Genomic DNA, 19,003 nt, shown 5'->3' on the forward strand with positions numbered 1-19,003 from the left:
TCGCTTCCTGAACATATCAACCCAGGCTTCGTTCGATGCTCCATTCGACCTTATATTTAGAAGTCGCGCTGTTGCTTCAAGTGCCAGCGGTTCGGGCACAGGACAACCTTTTGCCGGTGAAAAACAACCTGTGCGAAATGCTCCGCGCAGGATCACTTCAAGGACAACTTTGATTATGGAAACCTCACATGTGCAAACTGCAAGGGCCCACATGCGGCCTACTGCAAGAAATGGGGAAAAGTTCCTAGTATAAAAAGAAAATAACCAATTTCAAGGTGACAAAAAACCTCAGCTTCCCAGAGGCGCGGAAGAGGTTTGCCTTTTCCCGCTGGTCAGGTACGCCGACGCAGCTCGCCGGGGGCGGAGCGGCGTCTGGTCTCCACAGGGACCTAGTTCAGCGAGTCTGATCTGGTCCCTCCTGCGCCCCCCGCTGGATCGCTTCCGGCAGCCCAACCAGGCACTACGCCGCTTGCTGAGGCAGCAGCGGTTGCGGTGCAAACCAGTTGTGTCGGGACCGGTGCCCCTCGCTAGTCTTCGTCCCCGTCCTCTAGTGCCTTGGAGGGTGCCGAGGGGATGGACACCGTGGGCCCCGCACCGGCTCCCACCGCCACCGCACCGCCCGTGCCACTTCTGGTGCACCCGACGCCCGCGGCGGTTGCAGCTCAAACGAAGGGCTCCCGATAGGGCCAAGTCCGTGGGCCCGATTCGACAGGGACCCCCAGGATATCTGATGACGATATGGATGTCGCACCGGTCTTGCCTGCAACGCAGCGCAAGTAGTGGCCTCCGACGACCAAGCCTACAGCAAGGTCTAAAAAGCCCAATCCCCGAGTAACAGCCCCGAAAGACGACACATGAACACACACACACACACACACACACACACACACACACACACACACACACACACACACACACACACACACACACACACACACACACACACACACACACACACACACACACACACACACACACACACACACACACACACACACACACACACACACACACACACACACACAAACACACACACACACACACACTCTAGTCATCCTTAACTGTAAATAATTGGAACAGAAAACATGATCAAATGGAACTGCAGAGGCCTCTTAAAAAATCTTGACGATTTGTATCAGATGCTGTATGCCAGTCAGCCAAGTATAATGTGTCTCCAAGAAACTACGCACCTCAATTCCAAACAGACGAATTTCTTAAATAGGTACACGGTATTCAGAAAGGACAGGGTTGGCTGCACCCATCATTCCGGTGGTGTGGCCTTTGTAGCCAAGAAATCATTAGCATGCAACTTTCTTTCTTTAAACACTGTCCTTGAGGCTGTAGCCATCCGTACAATAATATTCAATTGGTTGATAACAATATGCTCTATTTACATCTCTCCTCATTTTGCACTTCTGAGCTCCGATTTCGAGGCACTGGTTGACGAGCTGCCCGAACCATACATCCTACCAGGCGACCTTAATGCGCACAACTCATTTTGGGTCTCCTCCAGAATGGATGCCCGAGGTCGCCTGATAGAAAAGTCTCTTACATCCCCCGGAGCATGCCTTTTCAACAAAAAACAGCCTACATACCATACCTTAGGACACAATGCATACTCAAATCTTGACTTGGCTATTGGCTCCGCAGTTCTCTTTCCATGTTTTGAGTGGGGTGTGGGCATGGACCCATATGGTAGGAACCATTTCCCCACTTCATTAACATATATAGGTACAGGCCCAAGCAGTCCATCTTCCTATACAAGGTTTAATGAACCAAAAGCTAACTGGAGCACATTCACACTAACATCTCAACTACACTACACATACATAAAACACCTAAACGTGGAGTGCGCCGCCCAACTCATCACGGCGCACATCGTCGCCGCTGCCGAAAAGTCTATTCCCCAGGCCTGCAGTGCGTCCGGCAACCCCATGATGCCCTGGTGGAATGAGGACTGTAGGCGGCCGCGAGAGGCCCAGAACGAAGCTTTGGGTGTCTTTCTATGGTACCCCACGTCGGATAATCTCATTTCATTTAAACGGTCAAAAGCCTTTGGAAAGCGTGTGCGTCGTGATGCGAAAAAGGAAAGTTGGCGCGCTTTCCTCACTTCTATCAAGTCATACACAGACACTCACAAGGTATGGACAAGAATACGAAAACCTAAAGGACAATACAGTGTAGCCCGGTTATAACGAAGTTGGTGGGAATCTGAAATTGCTTCGCTATAACCGCTTTTTCGCTATATCTGGACTCTAAAAAAATCAAACATTATGCATACCAAGAAAAAAAAATTATTTACACTTTCTGAAAAAAGCGATCAAGGGTCCCTTGCACGCCTTTCGCGGGCGCGCGTTTTAGAACACGGTGCTCAACGTTGTCCAACAGATCGCAACTGCCCGGTTCGGAGCACAAGTACATACGCAGCGGGTCGACAGCTTCGACAGCTCCTCCAGTGGTCCCAGGCTGAGGCCCACCAATGTCGTCACTTGAACTGACTGAACACCACGAAAGAAAGAACGGCTTTGCGTGCGACAGGTTTGCGCGGAGCCGCTGGCGGAGCACCGCAGCCAAGCTTAGGCAGGCCCAGAGTTACTGTTACAGTAACTCTAGGCAGGCCTAGCTGGTGGCGCCATGCCGTGGAAGAAATACAATTTAGGAGCGCACCAACTTGCTTTGCTTTTTCACCAAAATGAGGCGCCACAAGCGGAACCAGTCTAAAGCGGCCACAAAGTTTCTGAAGCTGCCCCGATAACCTCCTCTCTGAAGAGGGGAGTACGCTGTGAAACGAGATAAGATTGCGCTGGTCGGGCCGCCTGGCACTGGAAAAAAGAACGGGAAGCGTTCGCGAGACGGCTACCTGGCGACCGTGTGGTGCGGCGAAGCAAGCTTTCGCAGGGAGCCGAGTGGGGCGAAGCGGCTGCCGGGAGCCAAGAATTGGCGGTTTTTCGGCCTAGTTGATTCACGCGAAAGCTCACAAGGTGGTTTGATGGATTTTTTTGTTGTTCTCGACAAAAAACTTCGCTATATCCGCTCAGTCGCATATTTCTACTTCGTTAAAAGTGGACTTCAAAGGCATTGAAAATGCGGAAATTGTGACGGGAAATTAAGATCACTTCGTTATAACCGCTATTTCGCTGTAAGTAGGTTCGTTATAAATGGGCTACACTGTATATACATAGCCTACCCCTGGTCAGTACAACAGGGGACACACTCGAAGACCAGGCTAACACACTCGCACAACACTTCCAACACGTGTCCAGCTTTGCACACAACACAACACAAAAGCATCCGGGGAGAAGAAGTCCTTGGGAGATAGTAGTAAGTCGACTTCATCTTATAACAGCTCCTTCTCACTTCCAGGGCAGAAGATTGCACTCAGTACTTGTAAATCTTCAGCTCCAGGCGCAGACAACATTACATACACTATTATACATTTACACGCAAACACACTCGAAACACCTTTGCACCTCTACCACAAGACACGGCTTTCGGGGAACCTTCAGGGTCTTGGAGGGAAGCCGTCGTAATGGCTTTTCTGAATGAGGGAAAGGAACCAAAGGACCGTCTTCCACTGCTAGTTATCATCCCATCGGCCTACCAAGCTGCCTGTGCAAGCTGCTCGAGAAGATGATCAATAAGATGCTCGTGTACTTTCTAGAGTACAATGGTCTTCTCGAGAGCTGCCATGCTGGCTTTCGGGCGGGGCGATCAACAAGGGAACAACTTGTTTGTATAGAGGCTTACATTAAAGATGCATACATACAAAAGCAGTGCTGCATGACGGTGTTTTTCGATATTGAAAAGGCATATGTTACGGCATGGCGCTACGGCATTCTTAGAGACTTAAAATTTTTTGGTATGTCAGGTAGCATGCAGAACACTTTTTCTAGTTACATGTCTACCCTAACATTCCGTGTCAGAGTTGGGTCTGCACTATCAATTGTTCACGTGCAAGAGAATGGCGTGCCTCAAGGTGGCGTTTTGAGCTGCACATTGTTTACCGTTAAGATGAACTCTCTCCGAAAGCCACTGCCGCCCTCTATTTCTCCCCCCGTTTATGTCGATGACGCTCAAATATATTTCAAATTATGTACCATCTCCATATATGAATGTCAGGTCCAGCTTGGGGTAAACAAACTTTCTCGCTGGGCTGACGAACATGGTTTCAGACCTAATCCTGCGAAAAGTACCTGTGCTGTATTCCAAAAAAGTCATGGCATTCTGCCCGATCCTGACATCAAACTCAATGGTGATTCAATCCCAGTGAAAAAGGAACACAAGTTTTGGGGTGTGGTTGACGAAAAACTAACTTTCATTGCTCACATAAAACTAATCAAACAAAAATGCCTAAAACAATGACTATTCTAAAAGTCCTGTATCACCAATCATACGGTGCAGACAAACAACTTCTGTTTCGCCTGTATACCGCGTTGGTAGGGTCACAATTGGACTACGGAAATGTTGTTTATGGATCAGCCACGAAAACAGCACTGAAAATGCTCGACCCAGTGCTTAACTTGGGGCTTCGCCTGTATTATGGCGCATTCCGTACCAGTCCTGTTCACAGTCTTTATGCAGAGTGCGACACATGGTGCTTAGCGTAACAGAGAACTTATGTTAACCTTCTATATGCCTCCAAAATTTCATCAATGGACTATCCCTCTAAACAACTTCTTAAAGATACATCCACAACTCAACTCTTTTTAAACTGTCCATCAATTTATGTTTCCGTCTCGCAGAGAGTGAGGCACGAGATGAGTATTCCTGAGGTCTGCTGCTTCGACGCATTCAAATCGTCTCACACTGACCTCGTAGCACCATGGCATCTTCATCGTGTATCGTGTGACTTGTCTTTCGTGCAGTACAACAGGAACAGGACACGAAGAACTTGCATTTTGCAGCATTTCATGTATCTGCAGGACAAATACAGCGCTGCAGAGTGTTTCAGTTATGCATCTGAAACGTTCACTGTGGTGCCTTGTGCTGCACATGAACCCAACGTTGAAGCAAATAGAACTATGAACATAACAACTAGTATTTTGACGGCAGGAGCATATGGCATTTTTCTGATTCCGCATTTGAACATCATATTCCTAAATCCATCATTTATACAGATTCGCTGAGCGTCGTCCGTGCATTATCGGTATGTCATCGAAAAACCATGTCATTATTCTTATCTTCAAAACAATTATGGTAGCTTATTCTTTAAACCTTAAGGGGACTGTGTGTTGGGTGCCAGGCCACTCTGGCATTGTCGGAAATGAACTTACTGGCGGATGAAATGGCCGCCAGTGCTTCACTCCGAAACACAGTAGTCATGGCAGCACTACCTTACACAGACCTCAAGCCACACATTAGACAACAACTCCATAAAACTTGGTGAGTACACTGGAGCGGACAGACAGACAATAAACTACACGTAATAAAATTACACTTGGGAGTGACTCACTTGGGAATGACTCACACCACACTTGGGAATGACTCACTACTGACTCACACAACAGGCACACTGAAGTTACATTAGCTAGGCTACGTGTAGGGCATACACATGTAACCCACTCGCACCTGCTCACGGGATCTCCAAGACCCCTGTGTAGCAGGTGTGGGGAGGGCCTATCCGTGATATACATCCTAATTCAATGCAAGGCACTCGACATTACACAACGCAAACACTTCACATAAGTCTGCAGACAACATATACCATTCATCCGCCATACTTTTTAGGAGACGATGCCATGTTTTCTCTTCAGCGCACGTTTAACTTTCTTTCAGAAGTTCACTTCTTACAGCTCATCTCATACAACCCATAGTTTTACCCCTGGTCCTGTACACCAGCCACAGTTTTTATCTTTTACCACTCTTGGTATTCACCCTGGCCCTTCACACCAGCCATGCTCAGAGCCTTTAACTGATTTTATTCGTGTTGCCTCCTCATCAAATAACTTTGTGTTTGGCGCTATTTGCTCATGTCGGCCTTGCGCAATTAAACTCAAACCCTAATGATCATCATGGAGCGCATCGGGTATTGTGGGTGCATGTGTGGGTGTGGGGCACGGTGTTGTGATGGGGAGGGACGAGGAGGTGTTGTTAGAACGGCGGGGGCAAAACTGCTCTGTTCAGCTCACCTTGAGGTTGGTACTCTGCGGCCGGAAGTTAGCTGGAGCTTGGTTTCCGCGGCTGTCGCCGGCCTCCCGGCTGCACCTTGGTACCCTGGATTGGCCATGGCTTGCTGACCGGCCTTCCCGTCCTCGCGCTGACTTGAGCGCGCGGACGGGAAGGCCGCGCAACAAGGGAGCCTGCTGAAGGCCGCGCGGGGGAGCCTTCTTGACCAGTTGGGTCACTGACCCCGACGGAGGGGCCGGAGTGGCCACCATCGTCGCAGCGCCCGGTGGGGTTGTGGAATGCGCCGAGGCCCCGTCGGCTCCGTCGGTCAAGCCGATGTCGTGGGTTGGTTAAGGGAAGCGCCGGCTCACTCACACTTGTTGCAGGTAAACCGCCGCTCCCCAGACTCCAGCATGGTCAGCTCGTCATCTGGACAGGTCACACACTTTACATGCACTCCAGTGTAAGAGTCGGCACATCAAATGAACTCTTGTTTCCAGTAAAAACTCTTCGAGCACAAGGAGCACGCATCCGTGCTCGGGGCCATCTGGCGGGCTATCCAAAAAGACCAGTCTCTCTGGATGCGGACCTGGTGTCAATTCTTGAAGAAAAGCTCTCGCGGTGTTCATTTTCAAAGACGGCGGGTCGCCGAAGATGGGCGCAGCTGTCAGTATGCTGGGTACATTAGTATTAAAACATGGGTTATTTCCGATTAAAAAGCAATGTCGTGCAAATATTCTTCAATCAAGTGGCCTTCGAAATACAAGTATTGGAAATACCACATCATTGCGAAGAACGAAAATGATTCTGATTTTGTGAAAAGCTACTGAAAGGGACCTCAGCAAATGCCACTACTGAAACACATCTCTATAATTATTGCTGCTTGCAAGGAAGTAAGCGGTGCGGGGATGGGAGAAGAGTTGTGCTATAATTTTTATGGCGCTATCGTTTCATATTTAAGAAATATAACAGAAAAGATTCACCGTCATCTATAATGCGCGTAAAAAAGATTCCAATACTAGAGCAGTGCAGGAAAGTAGACATACTCAAATTCCTATATTTGCTGTATTACAACTCCGTAAATGAGAATGCTTACACAGCTATACAAACATTTTTGCCAGGCACTTGAAACATCGGCAGTCATGTAATCTTCTTCAGTACCAAACGCGCGATAATCTTTACAAAAACTCATTTTTTCCGCGAACCATTACAGATTGAAATTTACTGTCTCAAAAATTGTTTCATACCACTCTGCCAGCGCGTTTTAAAATGCCCTATTCACTGATTTGAAAATGCACTTACAGCTCTTGTTACATTTTTTGTTTGTATGCACTGTCATATTTTTCAGGTTTTTCAAATTAGAAACTATTAATTTAGGCACCTGGGGAATGTTTGGGGTATAGTTACTTTCTGTTTCTCTTCTAAATCTTGTAGCTTTTTATGTAATTGAAATGTGTTATATGTATTGCTATATGTAGTGCTTTATTCGACCTGCATGGTCCTTCGTGACCACAATATACTATAAATAAATAAATAAATAAATAAATAAATAAATAAATAAATAAATAAATAAATAAATAAATAAATAAATAAATAAATAAAAAAATAAATCTTTTAGTTTTCACAAATGTTTTCTAAGCCGCCCAGAGGGCTGGAAAGCCGGTGATTTTTTTCTCAAAATGAATGCACGGATTCATAGTGGTTTGCTTGTTTTGTGGCTGTTTCTAGTTCATACGCACTGACATTTATTGCCACATTCTCGAGTAGGAGATGCTTTGTGTACACAGCCCAAATAAGCCAGAACGGCGAGTTGGGATAGTTGGTAAAATTGCGTGTCGAAAAAGTCAAAACGCGCAACAGTGACAAAAAAGCGACACAAACGAAAGGAACACAGGATGTTCGTCGCGTGTTCCTTTCATTTGTGTCGCGTTTTTTCAGTGCTGCGCTTTTGAAGGTTTCGACACCCAAATAAGTCACTTCGTGTGTTCTTTTCATTTGTGACGCGTTTTTTCAGTGCTGTGCTTTGGAAGGTTTCGACACCCAAATAAGGCACTTGAGGGATGACCAAGATTTCGTTCTTTCAGTGGCAACTGCTTAAGGTATATATAAACCATAGCTACATACGATATTACTTGCAATATTGAGGGCACCCCGTGGTTTCTTGTAATCACTCGGTTTTTATTCATGATGGAACGTTTGCGGCGAATTATTTTAGTGTTTGTTAAATAATTACTGCTTCGCAAAGGCTTGGCTATATAGCATGCCCAACGTTGAGCGCATGTTTTCACAGCGTACCGCGACGCTAGCGTGTGTCGGACCACCCTAAGTATTTATAGGATATTTTGAGGTTAGCATCACTTGCTATCTGCGCCTTCCAACCTATAAGAGCGGTTGGGTAGGCCTAACAAATTGTTTTTGAAGATTTTTTCTTTCTGTGTACAGCAAACGTACCAAGGCAGTGTCTCCGTTTCCTGCACAGAATACTAAAAATGACTTGTTCTAACCATGAAAAAAGGGTTCTTTGCTAGGAAGAGATAAGTCATCTGGTATGGCCATAATTGCTTTACAAAATTTAGCTGCCGCAAACAACGACGGATTTCACACCGCAGTCATGGTCATTAGAAGCAATGTCACATTCTTTGTGTTCATTACCTGAAGAACGTGTTTCGGTAACATTTTCCAGCTCCTTCTTTTGTTCGGGCTGACTATCTTGCCTGCATTGAATTTTGCATTGCCGTACTCGGCTGAACCTTTGGCCTTCTTCTGTTTGCTGCACCATCAAAAAGCAATTATTTTAGCAAAAATGTGGTGAGAGGTCAGACCGAACGCTTTTCTTCCTGTTTTTTGCGCATTTTATTCTAACATGTCGAAATACTATACACTTAGCAAACCAAAGCTCCACAGGTCGTACGTCATGTGCATAATTAACTGCCTAACCCCTAGGAGTACAGAATTCCCCCAATCAAGCAGAAAAATTCGTAGTTCCGTTGAATAGCCTCACCTTTTGGGTTGGGCAGGCCAACCAAACTAGACTCCCTACGGCAATGCAGTTTATCTCAACTTGATTCACCTTAGACTGTCAAAGTTAAACTTCTTAATTTTTTGAAGCCACACTTCTTTACTTCGTAATATTACAATTCGTTTTTCAATCGTTTGTTTGGCCTTTATAAGAGCTTAGTGGGGCCACACTTTTGTACTCCAAGTATATTTACTACAAGTCCGCACTGGCCACGTAAGAGATGTTGAAGTTACAGAGGCAGAGTTCCGAATGCGTTCAGTCCATGTTATTACGTGTGTACTTTCCTTGCAACGATTCTTGCAAGAAGCAAATAGGCCCTCGAGCGTGCAATTTTTAGCCTAATTTGTTGTCCCTTAAGTCAAACTATAGAAGAATGGGAATTTTTCCCTGCCTTTGGCTGCTTTACTGTCTTAAAAACCCGACTACACCTATGCCGGCGGTCTGTACAATGAGTTCCGCAAAAACTAAAACATTCAAAGACAAGGGTGTTTTGCTCTACCTAAACAGCAAAATTGTAATTTGCGTGTCTAGCTGTCTTTCTGTTTGTCGATCTACTTAAACACGCTCCCAAATTAGACACGCGGTCAACAGGCACCCGGCAGCACAACTCGCGACACAGTCTGGTTTCGTGCGGACCAAGTAAACTCGTGTGTGTGGGGCCTGGTTCGCTGGAAAGGTCACGGAGAGCGAAACATTCAGGAAAGCTTGCAGTCAAGCGCAAGACCTTAACGACGAGGCAATTGTAGGCAACTACTGATGACCACAAACGAGTTTCAATATCATTGTGGGGCCGCAGTTGGCGTTTGTGGCATGGACTTTCAATTACCTTATTTTGAGCAAGCCCAGAGAGAGCTATTCGTCTTGGTCGTTGTTTTTGTACGCCACCCTGAATGCGCGTCCTATTGCGTCAAGAGGATGCTTTTCACGCCAAGCCTCTGGAAGTACGCCGTCTTTCTCGGCCGTGCGAACGATCCGCAGCCAGTCTATGTGAAAATAATGATCACCTACAGCAGATACGACACTTAAGTCGCGCCTCTTACAAAGTGCGGGCGCATGCGCACGGCGACACGAGGGCGAATGAAAGACGAGCGTATGCTATGACGTGTCTCCCTGATCTCGAGCAACTCTTGACGTAGTGCGGCGATTGCTGGAATATTTTTCTAGCCAATGTTGGGCAATCTTCTTAAGTGGGTATGCTTGGCCTGAAGAACACTCGTTCGACGCACGCTGCGAACGCTGGAGATTTATGACCAGTATTGGCCCATTTCCGTACGTGGGTATGCTTAGCTTAACGAACGTGCGCTCGAGGCACGCATGCATGACCGCTCGGACTTTACTTAATATTTTTGAACTGTGAACACCATGGACAAATGGTTTGCTCAGTATATTCGCAGGCAAAATTGATGTGTCACCACAACACTTGGGTCGGTGTCAGACGAGCTGTGCCAACTGCAAAGTTCTTGAGGGAACTGTGCTTTCCCATCGAACTACGACGCCCTACGAAGTTATTCATGCTTCAGCCACACTACAACCGTTCGACTTCGTCTAGAGGTGTTCTGTTTGCCTTCACCTATGAGAACGATACATCGGGACCACGCATTTGGGATATAAGCGTGGGGAAGTAGGCTATTCTCCAAGCTGTCTGCACTTGATCATTCTCCGCGCTCGCTTATAGGCTGACTCTTCGAACCTTGAGGATGAGAAGATATAGAGGCCCAGTTGTCGTGTCTAGAGAGTCCAATTAATCTCCTAACAGTGCAGACTATGATGAGAATCTTCGAATCTCATCTGACGAAATCTTTGTAAATTATGGGGACTTAGCCAGCATTGTTTTTTAACACTCAATGGCCTCGATACAGTCTTCCTCCATGTGTTAATACCCAAAGCTTGATTTCACCGCTCACGATTATCCTTCTGGCAGTTCTTGTGAAGTTATGTGAAGCCGTACACGCTCCTATGTCTTTCGATGACGTATTCTCTAATAACGCCAAGCTGCTATCCCCAGGAATAGTGAAGGTTTGCTGAACGAGCGTCCGGGGACCTTAAGATCTCACGTGTTAGGGGCACCAGATGCATCGCAACATTCGGAGATAGCGGGCGTCTATATTTTCAGCCCACAACCTGATAGATCACTGTTATATTTTACCTCATTTTACTCATATATTCGAAGCAGAGTTTTTTGCAATTTACGACCTTAGAAAGGTTACCTCCATAATATTTATATGTTGCTATTATTTCTGATTACCCGACGGTTTGTATTGCTCTAATATCCCCCAAAAATCATTACTCATTTGTACCTTCAACCGCCCCGTGCCTCCCAAATTACGCGACACCCGGCTCAGTAAAAAAGCCAAACTTTGCCCGATTCTTCTTTAGATGGCTTTAGACCTCAGCTCTACCTTCTGTTTCCTGTCGCTAGCAAAGGTCCGCAGATATAAACGCCTAGGGGTAGCATCAGAAGGTACTATCACATTCTTGGATAACTATGCCCATCTAGCGCACACTTGGAATGCGAGATTTTGCGTGTCCCGCCAGCGTGAAGTCACCTTCACCAGTATCAGATGTAGAATACCACAGCTTAACTTTTATTTTCATCGGGCTGGTCTTACTTCCTGCCGCCTTTGTGCTGCTTGTGGTGAAGAAGAAACAAGTGAAATCTTTTTCTTGTACTGCCACGATTTTTCTTTGAATCAGAAGCGCTATTTAGCCGCGCCAATTCAACGCATTGGCCTCCCTGTGTCGATGAATGTGCTCCTTTCGTAGGGGGGCCACACCCCTGGGGTTTTGTCGGGGAGGGATTATTGCGGTCATTCACACGAATATATCAGAAACCACACGCCGGTCCTGCTAACCTGCTCGAAAATCATTTGTTAAGCCTATTATCCCCAAAACGGCATGAGTCACTGAATATTTTCTGGCTCTTTATTACATTTCTTAACCGTTTGCCCAATTCAAAAGTGCTGTCAGGTGGGCCTTGTAGCCGGAAAAATCCACCAAGGTTCTTGGTCAATCCTCAACGTTGGTATGTATCATCAGAAAATGTACAACAACAACGAAAGAGTTTGAGAAGTTAGCACTGCTGCTCTCGTTTGTTCTCAGCGCCCGCCTGAATGCTGGTCATCACAAAAAAAGTACGCTTTCTCTCCATTTAAATGAAATTATTTTCCGCCAAAAAAAGGCCTATATATCCGAAGTATTGAAGGAAATTTGTTTTTAAGTTTATTACTCGAAACAAGACATGGAGTCACAGAGCCGTGGACATAGGGTCACTGACCCCCACCGAATATGTTTTATATGTGAAGCATCTCTTGCTCGGGGGGATGTCCCGCGTCCGTGCCCCATCCGGAGCGCCTCTGATGATGATTGTGGCAGGAGGCCCCTAGGGATTGGCCAACCAAAGAATCCATCATGAGATAGCTTCGCATTCAAGCACTGTCGTCATCTTCCCGTAGGGGAATCGCTGAAGAAGAAGGAGGAGAAGAAGGCAAAGCTGCGAAGAGGAGTACGTGTACGTTGCTCTGAGCCGGTGCACCAATATCAACAACCTTCACCTCACCAACGCTGACGGAGACTGCCGATACTACCGCAGAGACGACAACATCGGCAAGAACATGACGGACGAGTTTCTGCGCCTCGAGAACCACCGCCTACTCACCGTAACCCAACCGTACTTGCGTGCCTTTGCCACCGGTGTGGACCCGAACGCGGAATCCTCTCTGGCGCTAATAAACACCAGATCACTCAACATCACGGCAACACAATAAAACCACACGGAACCCCCATGATGCTTCGCATCCTCATTAGGGTTCCCCACGGGTGGATGGTGTAATTTTTTAATAAAACGCCTTAAAACAGCCAATAAAACCGATGTCTGAATAACATTTCACCAATATTTTTCTCACCTTACTTTATTTGGAGGAATCCGCATATAATCTGCACAGAATGGCCGACTAGTGTCGTAAGTGCACAAGAAGAGAAGAAACGTGAGCGCTGCGCGGACGTGTGTGATATGCTGCTCAATAATTAAGTGACCAGGTGGTGGCACGTGGGCCTGCACGTCTTCCACAAAACAAAAAGTAGTTTATTCAAGCATCACAGCGATGTTCGGTGGCCTCTGCTCACTAAGTTCACTGATGTTTAAATACGTTGAGATAACAAAATACTTTTTTTTGAGATAACAAAAGTTGACATAACAAAAGAGCATCTCAGTGACATGGAGTTTCAGTGGTTTTTGATTTTTGCCTTTGCAGTTCCCAACGAGGTCGATAGCCAATTTTGTTGGCATGGATTCTTAGCTATAAGTATTCGCAAACATTACGAAACAAACAGCTCGTGTTTTGGTATTCTCGTTTTCTCTCTTGAATATCGCGCTATTTTATTACAAAGAGAGGGTATTTACATGTTGTTTGAATGCTTGCCATGACCTCCTACCTATCTTGGTAACCTAAACTTGAAACCTGGTTACACATACTGACTTCGGAGGAGGTGTTCTGCCTAGAAGTTCAGTATTTTACAAGACTACGTTGCAGCAAAATATGGTGATATTTTTTGAAATACCAAAAGGGACGAAAATACAGTGCCTCCCCAAAAACATTCCGACAAAATAGCCAAAATTTTGCATACCTCTACCAACACGAACCTATACCTATAGTAAATTCATACAAGCAACTTGTCCGAGGCATACCCATTAACGTGAACATGGTGCAGTGAAGCTGCTTGCAACCTAGGGGGTAATAAATTGGAAAGAACACCTTACCGCTGGCAATACGCACAGATAAGAGAAGGAAAGTCTGAGACACTCGTGACGGGTAGACTTCCCAACTACTACTTTGTGGTTGCCACTCTGAAGAGATGAACAGCAAGAGACGATTGGACTTTTACATTTTTAACTGGGTATATGTAACCATTATACCACAGAGTTTAAAACCACCTAACGCTACCCTCATTCTCGTGCTATTTAAAATGGCGAGTTCAATTTGGGGGCGTGTTACGTGTTTGTTTGCCCGTAGTTCGGATTGTGTCTCGGCTGTTTCAAGCTCGATTTTTTCTTTGATGCAAAGTAAAATAGTGACGCAGTGGTTACTAATAAATATAGCCTTAACGAATGCGCTTACGCTGAAAGCAAATGGCTTCAGAAGTGCCACAGTCTGCTTGCTTGTAACACAGGCAACAACACAAAATATTGAATTTATGTCGGTTCTTCATGGCTGTTAGTGGCAAGGTTAAGTGCACTGTAGCAAAAATAGGCAGAATGGCCCATACTGCTTTCGTAAAGAAATAAAAATATCTCCAATCTCTACGCGCACAAAAACTGTGTTCCACAATGCACACCGGCGCTCTTTGCAGTACTGGGCCTTGCTCTATTACGCCCCAACAATTGTCAACATGATGCAAAGCAGGGTTGAGGGAAAAACATACATATTATTTCTGCTTGTTTCTGGTGGTCACTTTCGTATACTCACTTTTCAAACATTGCACAAAGACGCGCGGTCACTTTGTCTCAGTATTTTTTGGCGCTATTTTCAAGTACAATAAATACGTCCTACGTGCTAATGGTTAGAACAAAAAACCCTGTTCATATATATCAACAAATATTCTATTACTTCAATTTGGTAAATTCTAACCAAAAACAAATTTGTCTAATAGCTTGTTATACGCTCCAATTAGAAATGGTGAAGCGTTTGTGCAAAGATTTCAAGCTTCAATAGCGAGATAATGAGTGCACGTAAAATTTTATCCCACTCATTTCGTAAGAGATAGGCTAGCACGTCTTGTATGCACACTATTAATATAATTATTGTGCAGCGTCTTTCTTGTTGTGTTTCCTAACAAGATAACATAAAATTCTATATTCTGGAACAATGTACAGCATAATAGGGCAAATGTTGTAAAAAATGAGTCTGAATTTCCTGTTGCCACATTTCCTCTTGATCAAACTTCGGGCGCGTGCCACTATTAAATTAGGCTAAACAATTATGCAGGCAGCGCTACGTCTCGTATGGCCGGCATTATACCACTACGTAGGAGTGCTCTAAAACAACGCATGTTGTGAAGGAGGCAAACAAAATATATTCCTTTTAAAAGCTGTTACGCTTCGCTAAAAACGGTATTTTATAACATAGCATTGTTTGCCTTACACCCCTCTCCCAGCCTGAAGCTTGTAACGTCCGGCAGTTCTATAAAAGTGCAGATTGCGCAGTATATTGATATGGTAGATTAAGTGAAGATAATTATTCGGGCAGAATATTGCAAAAAGAAAAGAAATGAATTAAAGGGAGACTGACATTTTATGTTGATTTGAATAAACGAGAATATGAATCTTGTATTTTTAGTAACCGAAGAATAAGCAATGTCTCCAAAAGAGCGTTCAAAATACTAATAAAATAATAGGAAGACCGGCGAACCATGTCACGGCCTGCATTTCCACATAAACTGCTAATTATGCGGAAGTAAAACCTTTATACGTTATATTAGCGTAGCTGGGTGTAATCACTTCAATGAATGTCGTACAATCGGGAAAATGCGTAATATATTATTTTTGCGGAAATGACCTGACGAAACCAAAAATATGCGTATTATACATCTCCCCCAGTGCCGAAGACAAAAAGAAATGTCGAAACAAGCATGGTTGATACAGGAATAAAAATAGCGAAAACGAGCAAGCAAATAACGACAAATATATAAAAAAAGCATAGTTGGCGTAAGTACCATTGTTTATCTTTACTATAGCGCAAGCAAAGGCGATTGTGCATAATTTTGAAAATTGCAAAAAACAACAAGAATACCAAAATACATTCTTGCTAAAACTTGCTAAAACGATTCGACAAAATAAAAAAATGGGTGGTATGAATATCCCAATAAACCCGCAGAATAAACAACAATGAACGGTAAAGTACGTTGGAAATACAACTAAAAATAAGATAATTATACCGCCCAACACTGCAGTACACCTGGCATCTTTGTGACAAAGGGCATAACTAGCGACGAGACGGCACGTAAAAGCTACAACGGTATATGCTTATGTCTCTGGAAGTCAGGTAACGAAAAGACACCTAAAAGATTCTAAAAAATTTTCGCTTCTCAAAGCCATATTTAGCAGTAAACAACTCACTCTCTAGAGAAAGCGGTAGCGAAATTCTACGCACAGAAGGCAATTGCATATATTTATTCTGGTTTTGCTTCGTCTACACATACAAAGCTTCCAGAAGCGAATATACATTTATAGAGTTGTATTGGTTCTATAAACCCCTTTTGCAAATGTCTGTGGTAATACTCACTCTGCTCGTACTCATAATATCCATGGTAGACCAAAATTATACCACAAGATTTGTTTCCATCGACGTAAACAAGCTCGTCCATTAGGTTAGCCATTCCTAATCCTTTTTCCGGTCCTGTTTTAAAAAGAAAAGCATGTAGCTACATTTTCTGACAACCTCCGATGGTATTAGAACAAAGTCGTTTTGCTACCGAAAACAATTGGTCATGAAGTACTAGTAGCTTACACTTTCTACTTAGAAAAACTTTTCCGGTAACCCTGAAAACTATGCCCTACAATTATTCCACCGTCTAGGAACAAATACGCCGAGGCAATTCTCTATGGCAACCACTTTGCTTTGTGCGACATTTGCTAACGATCTAACACTCCTAATTTGCTGTTGCGTAGGTTCGAAACGTGTACAAACAATTTTGCTGACAAGTTCCCGAATTAAAGACGGTAAGTAGGAGTGTTTTTTTGCAGTTGCATCAGTCCAGTAATAGGGCATAAAATAAAGATCTTCTGCACACGGAAGAAATAATTTATTCATTTAGTACACACCACCTACAGCATAATCTCAAGGCATATAATCCTGGTTATGCTCTTGCACGGGTAGAATTTAGGGCTCCCAAGCCGTGATATCTCGATAATCCAAAAATGTTTTGATACAGACGGGGCCAGTGCGAATGGAATGGTCGCAAGAAAAATCGCAAAGCAACAGTTTATTTCCGTGACAGCTCTACGAAAGAACAAAGAAACCATAAGACCAGAACAAACTAATACAAACATTTTAAGGGTAGCAAATGAGCCGGTATCACATTTATTCTGCTATAAAAGGCCGTGATCGAGCACATAGCCACGTGTTTCTGGAGCTTTATAATTATGCCCTTCACTGTTTGTGTGCGTGCGATGACTTATATACGGTTTTCCTATTTGCTGATGGTTGTTTATGGCGCAAAGCCAACTGGTGCAAAGAGCGCCAAAACAATAGTCATATATGAGGGGTGAAACCTTAAACACTAACTAAGTCAGCAAAAACAAAAGTAAAATCACAAAACGACAATCAGCATGGCTGGTGTATAGCGCCAGATTTCATTATGCGTGATAGGAAATAAGGACTTGACGTCTGACAAATACTCAAACACACGTTTGACGGAAACAATGGCATCGTCACCTAGAAAAAACGATGGATGTAGGGGAATATATTGTCTGTACAGTTCTCTGAAGTGTTTGTGTCGTGTTGTGTGAAGTGCCTTGCATGTGATTAGTATGTGCACTACGGATAGGGCCTCTTCGCACCTGCTACACTAGGGTCTAGAAGATCCCGTCAGTAGATACGAGTGCGTTGCATGGGTGTGCCCCATCCGTTATCTGGGCAAGGCGACTTCCGTGTTTCTGTTGTGTGAGGCAGCTGTGTACCGTCACAAGTGTGGCTTTATAACGTGTGACTTGTTATCTGTCTGTTCATCCCAATGTGTTTGCCATGTTCTGCGCAGGTGTTGTCTGATGTGTGGCTTGAGGTCTGTGTAGGGTATCGTTGTAATGTCTACAGTGTTCTGAGTGCAGCAGCAGCGGCCCTCTCGTCTGCCAACTCGTTCCCAGCGATCCCAGCTTGTCCTTGGACCCAGCAGAGGACCAGCTGATGCTTCTCCGCATAGACGGACATGATAGGGTTCAATACAAGATTAACTGTGGTTTTTCGGGGGCTTGTGCGATGACAGTGCGCGAACAACACTCAAAGAATCTGTGTAGATGATAGATTTGGAATTTGATTTTCAATTATGTGTCGCACAATCAGTAAAATTTCATATGGTTCTGCTGAAAAAATTGTTGTGTGGATGCTCATGGTTCTGGCTGCACTGAAATTCGTCCCATGAGCAGCGCACGAGACCATAGTGGCGGTTTTAGACGCGTCACTGTAAAATTCTGCAAGGGGGTATTTAAAATGCAGAGACAGACAGTGCTGAAGTATTGCAGCTCGCGGTACCCGATTTTTGTCAAGTTTCATAAAAGAAAGGTCGGAGGACACAGGACGAACTTTCCAAGGTTCGCGAGAGAGGCTCGCTCTCTCACTCTAAGTGAGAGAGCTTAGAGGAACGGATGGGCGATTTACAAAAAGTACAGATGTGGATGTGTCATTAAAGATAGGATAAAAAGTATGGTTTTTCAGCGTAAAATGTTAAGAGCATAAAGTAAGTCCATGTACGTCCGTTGGTTCTCCAGGCTCCATTTATTACACTCGACATACGGACTCTCGACAGGGCTAGTGCGAAAAGCACCCGACGCAAGCCGGAGCCCCACGTGTAGCACTGGGTCAAGCATTCGCAACGCTGTTTTAGTTGCCCACCCATATACCACACTGCCATAGTCTGAACGAGACCCAAACAAAGCAGTATAGAGCCGTAGTAGGAGTTCTTTGTCAGAACCATACGATTGGTAGGAGAGAACCTTCAGAATATTCATTGTTTTAAGACATTTATGTTTAAGTTCCTTGATGTGTGGAATGAATGTGAGTTTCTGGTCAAAGACAACACCTAAATACTTGTGCTGCTTGTTCACAGGAAGCGACACACCATAAGTGTAATGTCTGGGTCCGGAAGGATCCCGCGCTTCCTCGAGAACAC

This window comes from Haemaphysalis longicornis, unplaced genomic scaffold (genome assembly GCF_048455015.1).
Source record: "Haemaphysalis longicornis isolate Haplotype H1 unplaced genomic scaffold, Haemaphysalis longicornis Haplotype H1 scaffold_3, whole genome shotgun sequence".
NCBI classification, from domain to species: Eukaryota; Metazoa; Arthropoda; class Arachnida; order Ixodida; family Ixodidae; genus Haemaphysalis; species Haemaphysalis longicornis.